Source organism: Paroedura picta, chromosome 1 (genome assembly GCF_049243985.1).
Source record: "Paroedura picta isolate Pp20150507F chromosome 1, Ppicta_v3.0, whole genome shotgun sequence".
NCBI classification, from domain to species: domain Eukaryota; kingdom Metazoa; phylum Chordata; class Lepidosauria; order Squamata; family Gekkonidae; genus Paroedura; species Paroedura picta.
The window spans coordinates 134,732,203-134,746,913 of NC_135369.1; the positions used below are offsets into that span (position 1 = coordinate 134,732,203).

General features: G+C 40.6%; 1 protein-coding gene across 6 annotated transcripts in view; it reads left to right on the forward strand.

The window, feature by feature from the left end:
* Positions 1-14,711, forward strand: part of BACH2 (BACH transcriptional regulator 2) — a 225,233-nt gene that overhangs the window by 52,300 nt on the left and 158,222 nt on the right. The window contains exon 1 of one of the 6 annotated variants that reach the window (XM_077304247.1): positions 8,722-8,822. The exons of the other annotated variants lie outside the window; for them this stretch is intronic. The gene's annotated coding sequence lies outside the window, so the exon portion shown is untranslated. Of the gene's footprint in view, positions 1-8,721; positions 8,823-14,711 lie in introns of those variants that run through there. 6 annotated transcript variants of the gene reach the window in all.

The window sequence follows — 14,711 nt, forward strand, 5'->3', positions numbered from 1 at the left end:
ATAACAGAAGTCTTATTGTCCTTAAAGGTAGTAGTAATTAGTGGTTAAAAATAACAATGCAACGGTACATAACTTACAAATAAGAAGCAGAAACATCTTCCACATAAATGTTTACTTGTAAAATCTATTATTTACAGAATAATATATGAATACTTTTTAAAATTCATTTTAATCTTGCTGCTAGAACATGTGGCACTTAGGTCAAAGTAGTCAGAGCTGCTGCTGCAGTTGAGAAGGACTTAAACACAGAATAGAAGTAAGAATCGGAACTGAACCATTTACAGTGGGAACAGATTAATGTGGCCAGGTTTTGCTTTGTCCTTTCTTTTAAAAAATTATATTCAGCATCAGTGCTAATGAATATAGTAGATTATGATGCCTTTACACGCCTTAATTTCCATACAAGATATGTTTACAGTATATGGATGAACAGTTTTCAAGATGACTGAATTATTTTCAGGCGACATGGCTTCCCATGGTGTGTATACATATTTTCATTACCTCAAAGTCACGTCTATTCAAATTAGTATGTCTGGCTTTTGAACCAAGACAAAAATCTGCAGAACCTGCTTATTAGAGTGAAAATGGAATAAACCTTAAAGAACCACTTGTTTCCAGCTTCAAATTCCATGATCATTCTGGAGAACTGGTAGACAACTAGAAATAAGAATAAGACTAAGGTAGGTACAACCTCAATGCTGTGACCTGTGTGTGTCTACAGTGCCATTAAGTCACAGCTGACTTAAGGTGATCTCAGCAAAGACTTTCAAGTGGGATGTAGAAGTCATTTGCCATTGCCTTCCTCTGCTGAGACTTCCTTGGGGTGGTCTTCCTTCCATGTGCCAACCCTGCTTAGCTTCTTTGTTCTCCCCAAGGCTGTGCCATACCACCATCCCTCCCAACCTCAATTTAATATAAAAGTTGGCTACTCTCATGCTTGCATAGCAAGTCAGTCAGTAGACCACATTTACTTCCCTGTGTAAAAATGTAAGAATTAACAATAGTGGTTAATTTGCTTTGGAATCTACTAAGTAATTCTCAGGAGCTGAATTTTTGGTTTTAAGGAGTATCATTGCATCTTGTAAATCTTGTTTCCTAGTGATAATATCAGCCTTTTGAGGTTTTTTCCCCATCATTTTTCAGACTCAACAATTTTTTCTTAGTGCAGTGTTAGGGGCTAGTAACATAGTGTTTGAGGCTCTTTTCTTCTGCCGTCTATGCTCCTTCACAATTTTAAATTAGTAGTTCCACCCTTCATCTTGTAAACTGTTTTCAGCACATATTTCCTAATTTTTCCCATGACGATTAAGCCTATTTCTTTGGATAATTGTATGGAATGAAAGAGGCTATTGTTTCCTGCAAGTATGTGCACATTTGCTAATCTCCTTCATACAGACTTTCAAGAGTGGGTGGCATTTGAATGGAAAGCAAGGTTTGGTCATGAGTGTGCACATATGAGAATTCATGTTGGCACCATGCACTTCTCTTCTGCAAAGACGTTGGTTGCAGTCCATTATTCCAGGAAAAACTGACTGCTTAGTAGATTTCAGTAAGACATTATATGAAAAGTCTGATCACCAAATGATAAATTTAAAATTCTGTATGGTGCCGAGTTTCTAAGCATGTTTTATTAGACAGCGGCTTGACATTGTACTGTACAGTACTGATGGCTTTAGGACAATTAATCAAGGTTTTGAATATATAGTATTAGTCCATATTTCTCCAGACAAGTAATACTGCTGACAATGGTGTGCATAGCTATCATATTACTGGTCCAAATATAAGTTAAGAACTATTGCAGAGACACTGTTTCACTATAAAATCTCTTGGATTTGTCAGCTTTGGGTTCTTCAGCACTGACATTAAAGTGGTGAATGACACAATCTATAGCAGCCTTTCTCACGCTGAAGAAGGTGATCCCAAAGATAAGGGGTTCCAGACCGTTTAGGACAGCTTTTCACAACTTTTTTACTATTGAGAAACCCCTGAAACATTCTTCAGGCTTCGAGAAACTCCAGAAGTGGTATGATTGTGCTAAATATGATTGGGAAGCATAGCTTGTGTACATGTCCACCTGGGGCCCCTCCCCTTCCTGCCTCCTCTAGTCCACCACTGGCCATTTTAGGAGGGAAGAACAGGTCAACATGACCATATATGTTCATAAAGGTAAAGGTATCCCCTGTGCAAGCACCGGATCATGTCTGACCATTGGGGTGACGCCCTCTAGCGTTTTGGTCATATCACCCGATAAATGTTTAACAAATTTTAAAAATATATTAAAAATTAATTAACTCCCACCCATTTGGGAAACCCTTCCAGAACCATCATGAAACCCTGGTTTAGAAAGCTTTGGAGTTACCAAAATGCTGGTGACATACTGTTAGCCTTGCTCTTTTCTAAAACAGAAGTGAATGTCGGTGGAAATGCTGATGTTCTAGGTGAATTTGATCAGCAAAATTTAGACAGCATCCAAATGTCTTTAGCCAGACTCCATTTACCTGAGTCCACTCTTGCTGATAGACTAAATGTTTCCATTGGAGTACTTGCTAGGAGCTTCCTTTTCTGTCTTTCACCTACCTATGGAGTTGTCTTCCTTGTGGGTTCAACAAGACTTGATGACACTTCCGTAACTAGCCGTAACTTTTATATTGGGCTAGTGTAGGGTTATTTGGGATGATAATTTGGGAGATTTATGACAGCCCTTCTTCTGATCAGGATTGTATGTTACGTGTAAATTATGCCTGTATCGAGACAGTTTGATATGCTATCTGTTTTTGACCCATAACTGCCTCTGTTTATTTAGAACTATATGCCAGTTTGGTCCAACCCAGCCATAACTCTTGTCAGTGACAGGTGGCAGGTGATATGCACTTGCTTGGGAGTTTTTTTCTTCTGTTGCTTCTCACTATTAAGAATGGGTTTCAGAAAAAAGTCTCCATCCCTCAAACTTTTGGAAGACATACAAAATCTGTGTTGTTTGACAAGGCCTTTTGTAAAGGTCTTATGATATAGTATTTTATTGAGAAAGGAAATGTATGGAAATTGTTTTATCAGAGACTGACTCTTTTTGATGAATCTGCCTAATTATGCATGCTGTATAATTGCTGCTTGCTGTGATTTTAATTGTTTTTTGTATAATGCTCAGAGCTTTATGTAGAGCTGGACTGTAAATCTTTCAATAAGGTACCCATGTGAAAATTTCCCTGACCAGACTTTAAATAGTCACGTTAGCCTTTGGCAAATCACTGTTTCTCATTCTAACCAACTGTACAGGCCACTGGTACAGATTTTTAAAACTGCAGTGTACACTGAAGTCACACAAATAGTACATAACAGATGTTTGGATAGGTTGCTAGTTTTAGTGGTTCTTCAGGACATAGGCAGGATAGAGATAGATGTTTATCATCTGGATTGGCCCATTCACATGTCGAGGTTTATCATCAAGGCTCTCCTGTCTGTATAAGGAGCATACTTAGGCTACTATCACCACATGTAGCTATATTTTTCATTGACAGTGAGGTTTGGTGTGACAAATAACTAACTTCTAATAGCTATGTATGTAGATGGCTAAATTCACTTTGGTTTCATTTTCTGAAAATTTCAAAATGTAGAGAAAGTTATGTTCTTTTTTCCTTTCCCAAGGATGCTTTTCCCTAAACCATCATTTGAAACATTAAAATTTGTTACAGAAAGAAAAATCTAGAAATTGTTTTATTAGTTGTGAGCATTCCCAGATCTCACTCAAGATGCTGTTTGTTGTTTTTGTTAAAGTGTCTTTTGGAGAGAGATGGCATTCTAAATTGACCCATATTGTGTTTGAGCAGTGATTTGAGCCTTGAACAAAAGAGATTAAAACTTAAAAGCACAGTCTACGCTAATAATCTTCTATAAAACAACAAGCTAGTTTAGAACTTTCCAGGGAACTTGTTAGAGAAAAAATACTTAGCCTGCATTACATTTCAGTGATATGAATCTGGAACCATTTAAATCCTGCTTTCTGCTCTCTGTGACTTGGCAAAAAGCCATGGGGAGCAGAAAGCAGGAATTTAAATTTTAAATGCTTTGTGAACTAATACAAACCAGGGCTGATTCTGCACTTACTTTGTTTATTCTGTTGTGGATCCTGCTAAATTCATATTGATTTGAACTCCGGTCTTCCTCTATCCCCCCCACCCCCAATTGAAACTGAAAAATGTTATGCACATTCTGAGTGAAGCTCCGAAGGGTGGGGGGAGAGAAGCGCAGCAGGAACCGCTTTCTTTCTTTTCTTTAAGGAGCGGTGGAGGACTGGAGACAGCAGAGGAGGGGGAATAAATCCAAGTTAGGGCTTCTGGAGCCTCTGCTGAGAGAAGTTAGGGCTTCCCCTTTAAGGGAAGCATTGCAGCCTGGGAACAAGGAAACCTTTGAAATGATGCCTTGGCCAATCAGGGCTTTTCTACAGCGTTGGAGGCTCGAGGCAGCAAGTTAGTTCAGGAAAAGCAGAGAACTGAACCATTACTCATGCTGATATTTCAAATATTGAGGGTTAGATCCACTCCAGGATTTCACGGGGGAAAGGTAGGGTTGCAGATGAAAAATTTAAATCACCGAAAATCAAAATGGAAATCATATTCTGTGTAGATGGCAGGGACTGAATCGACATGGGATTGAAATGAAAGCTCTGTACTTTGCAAACCAACCTTCCAGTTCATATGGGTTCATGTTTCACTTCATGCCCATCCCTGCTTCCTACTGTCATTGTTTTTTAAATTTTTTGTTGATTTAGCTTGGCGATGGCCAACTTGCACTGTATTTGCAGCCCACAAAGCAAATTTGTTTGGGACTTCACAGATACATAAAATCTCATTCAAGAGCTAGTAAAATGTCTATAATAATTATAATTGACATGAAAAACATAGTTTACAAAATTGCAGTACTTGACATGAGAGTGCGCTATCTGTGTAGGGTTTGTATGTAAGTTTCTACCAATGCCTAAGCACATTCAGAAATTCGATAACTGTTGAAACATCATAATCTGGCTTTATCATATAGCTCATGCTATTTTGCTGCATGTTAATGCTTGTTCTTTTTATAAAGGTGGATCATCAGTCCTAGACCACTGTGAAGGGATATAATAAAAGGTTACTAATGATTTTAGTGTATGAAGTTCTTAACTAGGTTGAGAACTACATTAAAAAAACAAAGGAAAATTAATGAGTAGAATAGCCCTTGAGAATGCAGTAGTGTAATCAATAATAAATGGTAAGGAATGGATAAGATTCTAGATTAAAAATAATACAAAATAGCTTAAATAAGAATATAAGAAGAGCCGTGCTGGATCACACCAGTGGTCCATCTAGTCCAGCATTCTATCTCACACAGTGGTCAATGCTTTCTATTAGATATCCAGTTACAAAGTATAGAAGCTTTCCCCTAAGACTGCATCCTATCACTGATGTTCAGTGTTTTATTTCCTTTGATCATTGAAGGTTCCCTTTAGTCACCATGGCTAGTAGTTACTGATAGACCTATGCTTCATCAATCTGTCTAATCCCCTTTAAAGCTGGCTATACTTTTAGCCATTAGTATATCCTCGGTCAACAAACTACGTACCCGTTTCATTCAGTAGCTATGTAAAGAAGTATTTTCTTTTGTCCATCTAGAATCTACTTTCCATAACTTCATTGGATGCCTTCAAGTTCTAGCATTTTAGGAGAGGGAAAAAATTCTCTTTGTGAGCTCTTTCTACCTTGCACATAATATTGTAAACCTCTATCATGTTTTCCCTTAATAGTCTATTTTCTAACTGACAAGTCCCAGGCTCTTCATCTTTTCCTCATAGTACTCCAACCCCCTAATCATCTTGATTGTCCTCTTCTGTATTTTTTCCAGCTCTACAATGTCCTTTTTGAGATATGGTGACCAGAACTGCATACGGTATTCCTAATGATACTGATACCCCAAGATCCTTTTCACTTCAGTCTCCGAAAGTTTAGACTCCAGCAACATATACTTGTTGCAATTTTTTGTTCCAGTATGCATCAGCTTACACTTAGCAGCATTGACCTAGGTATGCCACATTGTTGGCTCCTGATTTGTGGAGATCCTCCTGGAACTCTACAGTCATCCTTGATTTTCACCAGCCTGAATAATTTTGAATAGGTTCATGAGTACACTTACAATAGGTATATATTGCAGATAGATTCCCATGAATAAAATGGAATGGGAATGCATGTTTATCATCAAATGAACACTGCAAAAACCTGGTTTGTAGCAAAGGTCCCCAACCTCCTTTAGTATATGCAAGCGTCGAGATCACTTGCTGGATGGATCTCTGTGGAAGTGACTGGAAGGTTATTTAAGTCTCAAAAAGGAGTGTTCTTCTAACCCTACCCTCCATCAGTTAGTTTTGTGTGGTGGCTTCTATGCCGTACTCATGGCAAAGGTGTTCGGCCTGGTGACTGAGAGTTCTACTAAGGCAGTGGACATGCTTGCAAATGAAGATAAATCAATAGAATTGGCAGAAGGGAAAGTGGCATTTTCCAGCATGTCTTTTTAAAAAGCCATCTTTTAAGAGTGTAATTTGATGCTGAAATTAGGGTTAAATAGTGTGTCTACTCTCACCTGCATGAAATCAAACTATGCTCTCCAGGTTAAAGAACATGAAGAAGATAATGTATGGAAGTAGCAGCCTTCCCTCTCTAGCTGGAAGGTACAGCTGTACAGTGCTTCCTGAGCTGATTGAATGCTTTAGGCTGGGAGACATTGCAGGGGCAGCTCTCCATGCATTGGCCAGGAATTGGCCAATGGGTGGGCCTAAGCTAAGCTTGTATTTTTTAAAACACAGGTAAATCCTGGATGCAGGTAAATCAAAGATAATGCACTATGAACGTTTATGCAGTGGGAACTTCACAGCCCCACCCCCTATCAGGAGCATAGATAGGGGGCGGATGAGGTGCACCAGGCCAAATGCTCCCCCATGTGGATGCAGGAAGAGGTGGGGCAACCTGCCACGACTAAAACTCCAGCCTGCAGCCCAGCATGAAACCTCCAGTGTATAAACGGTCTACATGTAAATGATTACATCTAAACATTCTACAGTCGTGAATAAAAAGCTTGCTCAGTTTTAATTCCAAGTTGACATTAATTGGGGATGCTTGTATGCTAAGCAGCCAGCAAAGGGCAATAACCATTTGTCTTAAATTCACCCTCAAAAAGTAGAAGAACAAAACTGCTTAAAAATATATGCAGCAGTATAACTTTCAGTAAATATTTAAAAAAAAAAGTGGAACATGAATGAGTCTTTTATTCTGTGTAAAGTTTTTTGAATCTAACTGTTATGCATTTGGTAGGAAAGATAACAAACATCAAATTATTTATTGTTTAATATTGCTGCTTTCCACAACCAGGATGCCACAACCCAGTTCGAATACAGTGAGGTTCATGTTTGTTTGTTTTGTTGTTTTTTAACTCATTTCCAAGAAAGCAATGTGTGTACAAAGGGCACCACGGCAACGCCTGGATCTGTTGAGAATGTGCCCTATTTTTAACATGCTGTATCGAGTGTCGACATTGCCAGTTTTAATCCCTGTCTGTGAGCACATTGGCATGTGTGTGTATGTGCGTGCGTGTGCCTTTAGAGATCCCTCGTACAAGTGGGAATGCCTCTGTATGCCTTGTTTATAGTACAGCAGTACATTCTTGAATAATTATAGTAAAAGACCTTGGCGGGTGCTCTGTACGCCAGAGTTTGCTTTCAGACTGGTGAATGAGAAGGAGCTCTTGCTGGGAGGGATTTTTTTTTAAGATGAAAAGAGAAAGGAAAAAAATAGGGAGGGGGGAAAAAGCAGACATAGAAAGAAACAAGCGGCTCCAGAGGGAAATACTCTATGCTTTACAGTTGCTTGTGTGGATGGGAACCAGATGGTAGGCTGGGACACCCGCTCAGATAACTGAGGAGCCAAACATATGGTTAATAGTTAGGAGAAATAGCTTTCAGAGCCAGGGCTTTGCTGACTGCTTCACATTACAGATTGTTACAGTGTGTCATTACATTGCCAAGCTAAGTGCTTAATACCCACTGTGGGCTCTGGGCACACACTTGCACGAATGACTGTGAGCTATTTACTGGCACAAAGCAAGAAACTGATGTCATATCCAGCTTTAAAAATGCCACTTTCCTCCCCCTTCTTTGCCATGGTGAGGCTGTAGCATTCACATATTTTACAGGCTGCGTCTTAACAGTCAGCTTCCCTGTGTTCTTGTTTTTTTCCTCTCTTTTCCCCCTCCATATGTGTATGTTTGCTTAAACCACCAATTTCCAGGATGACTTTTAATAAACAAAAAGGTTACCTGGATTGCAGCATTTCACTTAAATGTTCACCATTTGCAGATCCTGTTTTGGAAGCTTTGGCCAACGCTGGCCCCATGTTATCTAAGGAACTGCTGAGCTCATTCATCTGCTTTTCATGGCCCGCTTCCTTTTATTTTTAGCCAAATCCGTCAGGCCTGACAGGCGGGTAATTTGAGCCAGAGAGAGGGCAAAGCTCCAGGTCTCTTCCACAAAGCAATTCCTCCCTCCCTCCCTCCCTCCTGGGAAGACTCCAAACTTGGCCTGCTTGAGGCAGATGGATTTGTTGAGTCATGTGAGATCATTTACACAAAAACACAGTGAGGCAGTGAAGAGGGGGGAAGTGTGGAGGAGTAGGAAAGGGGGGTTAAATGAGGAGGAGAAGTGGGTGGGTGGGAGAGCGTGCAAGGGCTGTTGACTCTGCTGGCAAGTGTAAGAATTCTTCTGTGAAGGAGCTAGACAGAAGAATGCAGAAGATTCATTCTTGTATAAGGTAATGTCTAGTTTGCAGTGCCGGGAGTAGCCATGGCATAGGGAATCACTTGAAATGGGATCATCATTCCTTTTAAAATTCAAGCTGAAGTGTGTGCATTGGAAAGAGGTGTGCTCCCTTGACAATTGGGTTATAGTAGCAGTCAGACCACTTGACGGGATTGTGTGGTTTTAAGATGAAAATGCCTTCAGTGTTTGGAAAAGCCTTCCGTGTGATGCAATAGGGGCTTGCTTTGTCTTGATGCCAGCATGACTGGGTCTTGGGGGATGGGGGGGGGGCGTGGGATAGCAGGAGGGGCTGGAATGTGACGTGCGCTACACGGGCAATTCTTCCCAGAGATGATTTAACAGGACAGCAGGGAATGGGAAACATTCAGGATTTCAGTGCTCAGAATCCACACAGAGCAGGGTTACATGTAGTGTGTCTTGTTCTTGTTCTAACAAACAGATGCAGGGTAGTAGTTTTCATGACTGAGCAAATTGCATTTATGTTCCAAATGTTAGGTTTGCTAGTGCAAGTAGCATGACTTGGAGGCAAAGAAGAAAGGCAGTTGGTAATTGGTATCATTTTGTTTCGTAATGACAAATAACAGAAAACAGAGGAGGAGAATTTGAAATACAGTATTTTTTTTAGAACAGAGTTTGAATCCAATAGCACCTATAAGCTTTTGTGGGAATTAGATGTGGAAATATTTGCAGCTTTAAAAATGAGACATAACTGATACAGTCTGAATTAGGCAGAAAAATAAAATATGTATTTGAGACACATTTGAACAGATGACATGCAACAATAGCGCAGTATAAAAGCATGTGTCTTGTTTTAAAGTTTGTGTTCCAGTCCCTGCTTGATGGAAAAAATAGTATTTTATAAAGGAATGTTTCACTGTAATTACTAAAGTGTACCTTGCATTGAAATTAATATTTTGCTTTGAATCTGGGTGTCTGGATGGATTTCACTTTTATTTTCCTTTTTCTCTAATTTCTTACTCCTAATTCTTTATGCATTTTGATTTTGAATTCATCTATTAAATGACTTTTGCCACTTATACATTTTTTATAATGTTTGGAGATGAATGGCAGCTCTAAGATCAGGTTTTAAAAACTGATAACGGTAAATACACAGTCACCTCTATTTTTTATTGAATACTTGCTTGTTTCTTAACTTCCTCTGATTTTTTTTAAAAGATACCCCATTAGCAAGAAATTTGCAAGAGAGTTATGTACCTTGACCTTTCAACTTTTGAAGGCACATTCTTTTTTGCTGTTTTAGAACAACTGCATTACACTGCAGAACACCCATTTGTTACATGTGCTTTCTTCAGTGATCCCATTGCAATTCCCTACCAAATCTGTATTCATAATTCATAAGTTTATATGATCATTGCATAATTCACAATATATTTTAATGGATACACTTTAAAATATGATGTCTGCTAATCCATTCAGCAGTTCATCAAAAATTTCCTTTGTTTTTTCCTTTTACACATGTGCTGGTAGTCTTCTAGAACTCTAGAAACAAATGCTGGCATCAGACCTTTCAGCAATTCTGTGGTCATTATTTTATACTGCATATAATAAATGGAGATAGAATGGCCTGTCTAATTGTTTAATTATGCCTTCAGGAGTGTTGTCTTCCGGCACAGAATATTCCATGTTTGCTTCTGTCTTAATGCCCAGGCCTAGTTGTCACTGAAGTAGTAACACTGTGTTGGATTATATAATTTCAGATTACATTTGGAAGTTATTGTGATGGAATTGATCCCCTATAGGACAAAAATGCAGTACATGCAGGTTAGCCACAGTGAGACCTAGTTCATAGGCTTGCCCACTTCTTGAGGTTTGTGTACTTTTCAGGGTCTACTTATACACTGCAGTCCAACATACATAATTCATTAGAAGAATCTGAAATCCTAGGGAAAGGTGGTCCATCGGGGTTGCCAGGTTCCCCCGCCCAGCAGTGGGGGATGTAGAGGTAGAGTTGCCAGATCCAGGTTGGTAAACTCTAAGAGATTTGGGGATGGAACCATGGGAGAATCTATGATTCTATAGAGGACAGGGACCACAGTGGGGTATAATGCCACAGAGTCCACCTCCAAAGTATCCATTTCCTCCAGACGAACTGATCTCTTTGGTCCAGAGATAAGATGTAATTCCAGGGGATCCCCAGATGCCACTTGGGGGCTAGCATTCCTAAAAGAGAAAATTGTCTTCTGCTTGTTGACTCCATTCCCTTTCCCTTCATCTTCAAGCGTCCCCCCTCCCAGTGAGTTCCAAAGGTGAACAAAAGTGACTTAGAGTGTGTGTGTTGTGTTTGTGTGTGGGGGGTGGAATAGAAAAATAGTAGTATGTAAAGGATTATCACCTTCACCTCCATCTAGCTGTGTGTTTGCTTGAATTCTCCTCCTCAAACTAATGGGGTTTTGTTATGTGTTTGTGTACAATATATGAACTTACGAAGCTGCCTTACACTGAGACAGATCTGTTCATCTAGTTCATTATTGTGTGTTCTGATTTACAGGGGGTAGAGAAAGGACTTTCCCAGCAGTTGGTGTTTTAATTCATTTAGCTGGAACAGTGTTCTTATCTGTAAAATTCATATCAGTTGGCTCATTCATACACTCATTCATATGGAGCAGCCTCTCCATATGCGTGAATTGCTAACATTGCCCCCATCACTTCACCTTTAAAGTAGAAGTGTGCTACAAGCTCTTTCACCTCTCCTCCTATCCCCAAGCAGCAGGGAAGATCAGTAGCTCCATCCTGAGAACATAGCTACATCATGGTGGACCCCCACTGGCTCAGTCACTGCTAGTTATTGGGCATTCTGCAGTAGCAGAAGAGGAAGACGAAGAAGAGTTGATTCTTAAATGCCACTTTTCTCTACCAGAAGGAGTGTCAAAGTGGGTTACAATTGCCTTCCCTTTCCTCTCCCCACAACAGACACCCTGTGAAGTTAGTGATGCTGAGAAAGCCCTGATATTGCTGCTCAGCCAGAGCAGCTCTATCAATGCCGTAGCAAGCCCAAGGTCACCCAGTTGGCTACATGTGCGGGAGTGGGGAATCAAACCTGGATCGCCAGATTAAAATAGAAGTTGTCACTCCTAACCACTACACCAAGCTGATGGTGGGGGGAGAATATTTCCGCAAAACTCAGATCACAAGGCAAATGTGCCAGAGTCCCTAGCAATTCCTACTAACCAGGGCTGATTCTGCACTTACTTTTTTTTTCCTGTTGTGGATCCTGCTGAATTCAGATCAATTTGAACTCTGGTCTTCCTCTATCCCCTCCCCCGCCCAGCCAATTGAAACAGAAAGTATTCTGCACTTGATTGTGGAAGCTCAGAATGGAGGGGGGGGGATCCAAGCATAGCAGGAGCCTCTTTATTTTCTTGAATGGGGGTGGAGAGGATTAGAGGCAGCAGAGCAGGGGGGGGGAAACCAAGAGGCAAATCTCTGACTAGAGAAGTTAGGGCTTTTGGAGCACAGTCACTTTAAAGGAAGCCTTGCAACTGGGAACCAGGAATACTTTGAACTTAACACCCTGGCCAATAAGGGAAGACTGCTTTGTTACAGCTTTGGAGGCATAAGGCACGAGACAGAGTTAATTTGCAAAAAAACGGAGAGCTGCACATTTACTGATGCTGACTTTTCAAATATCAAGGCTCAGATCCACTTTTGGACTTTGTGGGGTCATCACAAATCAATCACGCATGTTGCAAAGGGAAAATTTAAAGCACCCAAAAATAAATGCAAATTGAATTCAGTGTAGATGGGAGAAATTCATTTGAACTGGGACTGGGTAAAAAGCCCCATGCAGACTACACCCAGGATCACTGTCCTGCTTATATAAGTGGTACAGGAGTGCAGCCAACTATCATCACACATCACTGTGACCATGGGCCACTGCGATAATGCTGTCCCCTCTATTGGTGGAGTGCCAGAAAACAGGGAGGAAAGATGGCTGATGACACAGAGGCCCCAGTGGATCCTTGTGGTATGAACAGGATGAGCTCTGGAGCCAATGCAGCCCACAGTTCCTCCACAGATGTGTGATCAAGCTCTACCTTTTTGTGCCATTATCTATGCCAGGCATAAGGGACTGCAGGCACTGGGACAGCAAGATGGCAATGCCACTTCAAGGAATGCTTTTCCATCCACCTCATAGCTTACCAGGGAAGGGTGCCCATGTGTCAAACATAAGGCATAGATTTGAGCTTATTGAAAAGACAGAATAATAATAACTCCATCCCACCTTTTGCCAAGCAATAATCAACAGCAAGACACAAGGCAGAGGATGGGCTCAAACTCTTGCCTCCCACAGCCAGGACCAGCACCTTAATCACTGAGCCAAGTGGGTACATTCAAAGAAGGAACATTTTGGGTTCCACTGTATCTATTCTATGGAGACAGCATTTTGTTTTTCTCTGTCATGTATCTCTTTCTAGAGTAATTCAGAAGCTGGTGTTTGGGTAACCTTGTAACTTTTAATCGGATAGAAGCATTTCCATGTTGCTTTCCGCAAATGTAATTTTCTTTTTCTACCACTAAATATGGGTTAAGCAGCTCAATTTGTGATGCTTCTGAAGTGGCTTCATGCTTGTGTACATTGTGGGCCACGGTTTCCAATTAGTGTGTCTATCCTATTGCAGTCCTGTAACCAAGACAGGTATTGAATACATTAATATAAACCTTTGGTAGAATGGAAACTTTTTTGAATTTTTCTCTATCTGAACTCAAGATTTGTGTGTGTTTAGAAAAATATAGCTGTTTGCTTTTTATAAAGTGCATTGGTTAAGAAGGCAGTATAGCAAACATCAATCATATTATATAAACTTGATAAAAACTCTTTGACCTATAAATTTGGCTCTAGACAGCCTCTCGTTGCCCACAGGTTTTAGTGCGGCTTCCACATGATGCGCAATAGTCTTTGTATCATTTCCCCACCCTCGCACCTGCCCTCCCCTCTCCATTTCCAGATCAAGTTTTTTTTTAATGGCACAGTCTGCATTGCTGTGGGACCGCAAAGCTACGTGCCCTCCATAAAAATAAAATGTTCTCATTGTGCTCGGTAATTTTGTGATCGGACAGCCAAGACACATTCCTGTGTATGTTTTCTGGTGGTAGGGTATGAATGGGGAAGGGGGGCATGTGGTCCAGCATCTCTCTCCCTATTAGCTTGGTGTCTGTGCTCTGCGTTTTAAATCGTTACTGTGAACACACAATCGGAAGTCCACTTACCATGTCCAGCCTATCAAAAATATACCCCAAAGTAAAGGGGAGCCATTATGGGAATCACAAAAAGGGATCTAAGGGGAAATATTTCATTGTGGCAATTACTCCATGGCAATTTAAATAAATGTTTTGGTATTGTGTCATTTCCTCATAGCAACACAGAAGTACACTTAAAGAAATTAATTTGGAGCCTCGGGGGAGAAAGAAGTTTGAGTCCCTGAAACAACCGCTGTGATGGGATTGGGGCAAGGAGCAGGGGGAGAAGTGCAAGTTGTTTCCCCCTGCTGCCTCGTTGGGAGGCAAAAAGCCTGACAAGGCGGTGGGAAAACGCGGGAAGGGTCTCCCGCCAGGAACCTTGCAAATGTGCGGCCCCCAACCGCGTGTTTGCAAACAGGAAGTGGCGCAAGTTTTATGCATCCATGTGGAATCAGTCTTTTTGTTGACTTGATGTGATGGCATATTGCCTGGGCTTTTCTGAATGGTTTTTGGCTTATACAAAGAAATGTCTCAATTTGATTATTGTTCTTTCAAATATCAGTGTCACATTTATGCCAATAAAAGGTTACTGACTGACTGACTATCAGTGTCACAGTATACTTTAGCTCATATTGGCCCTTTTAGCATTCAACATAATTGAGCAATGCCAATAGGACTGTAC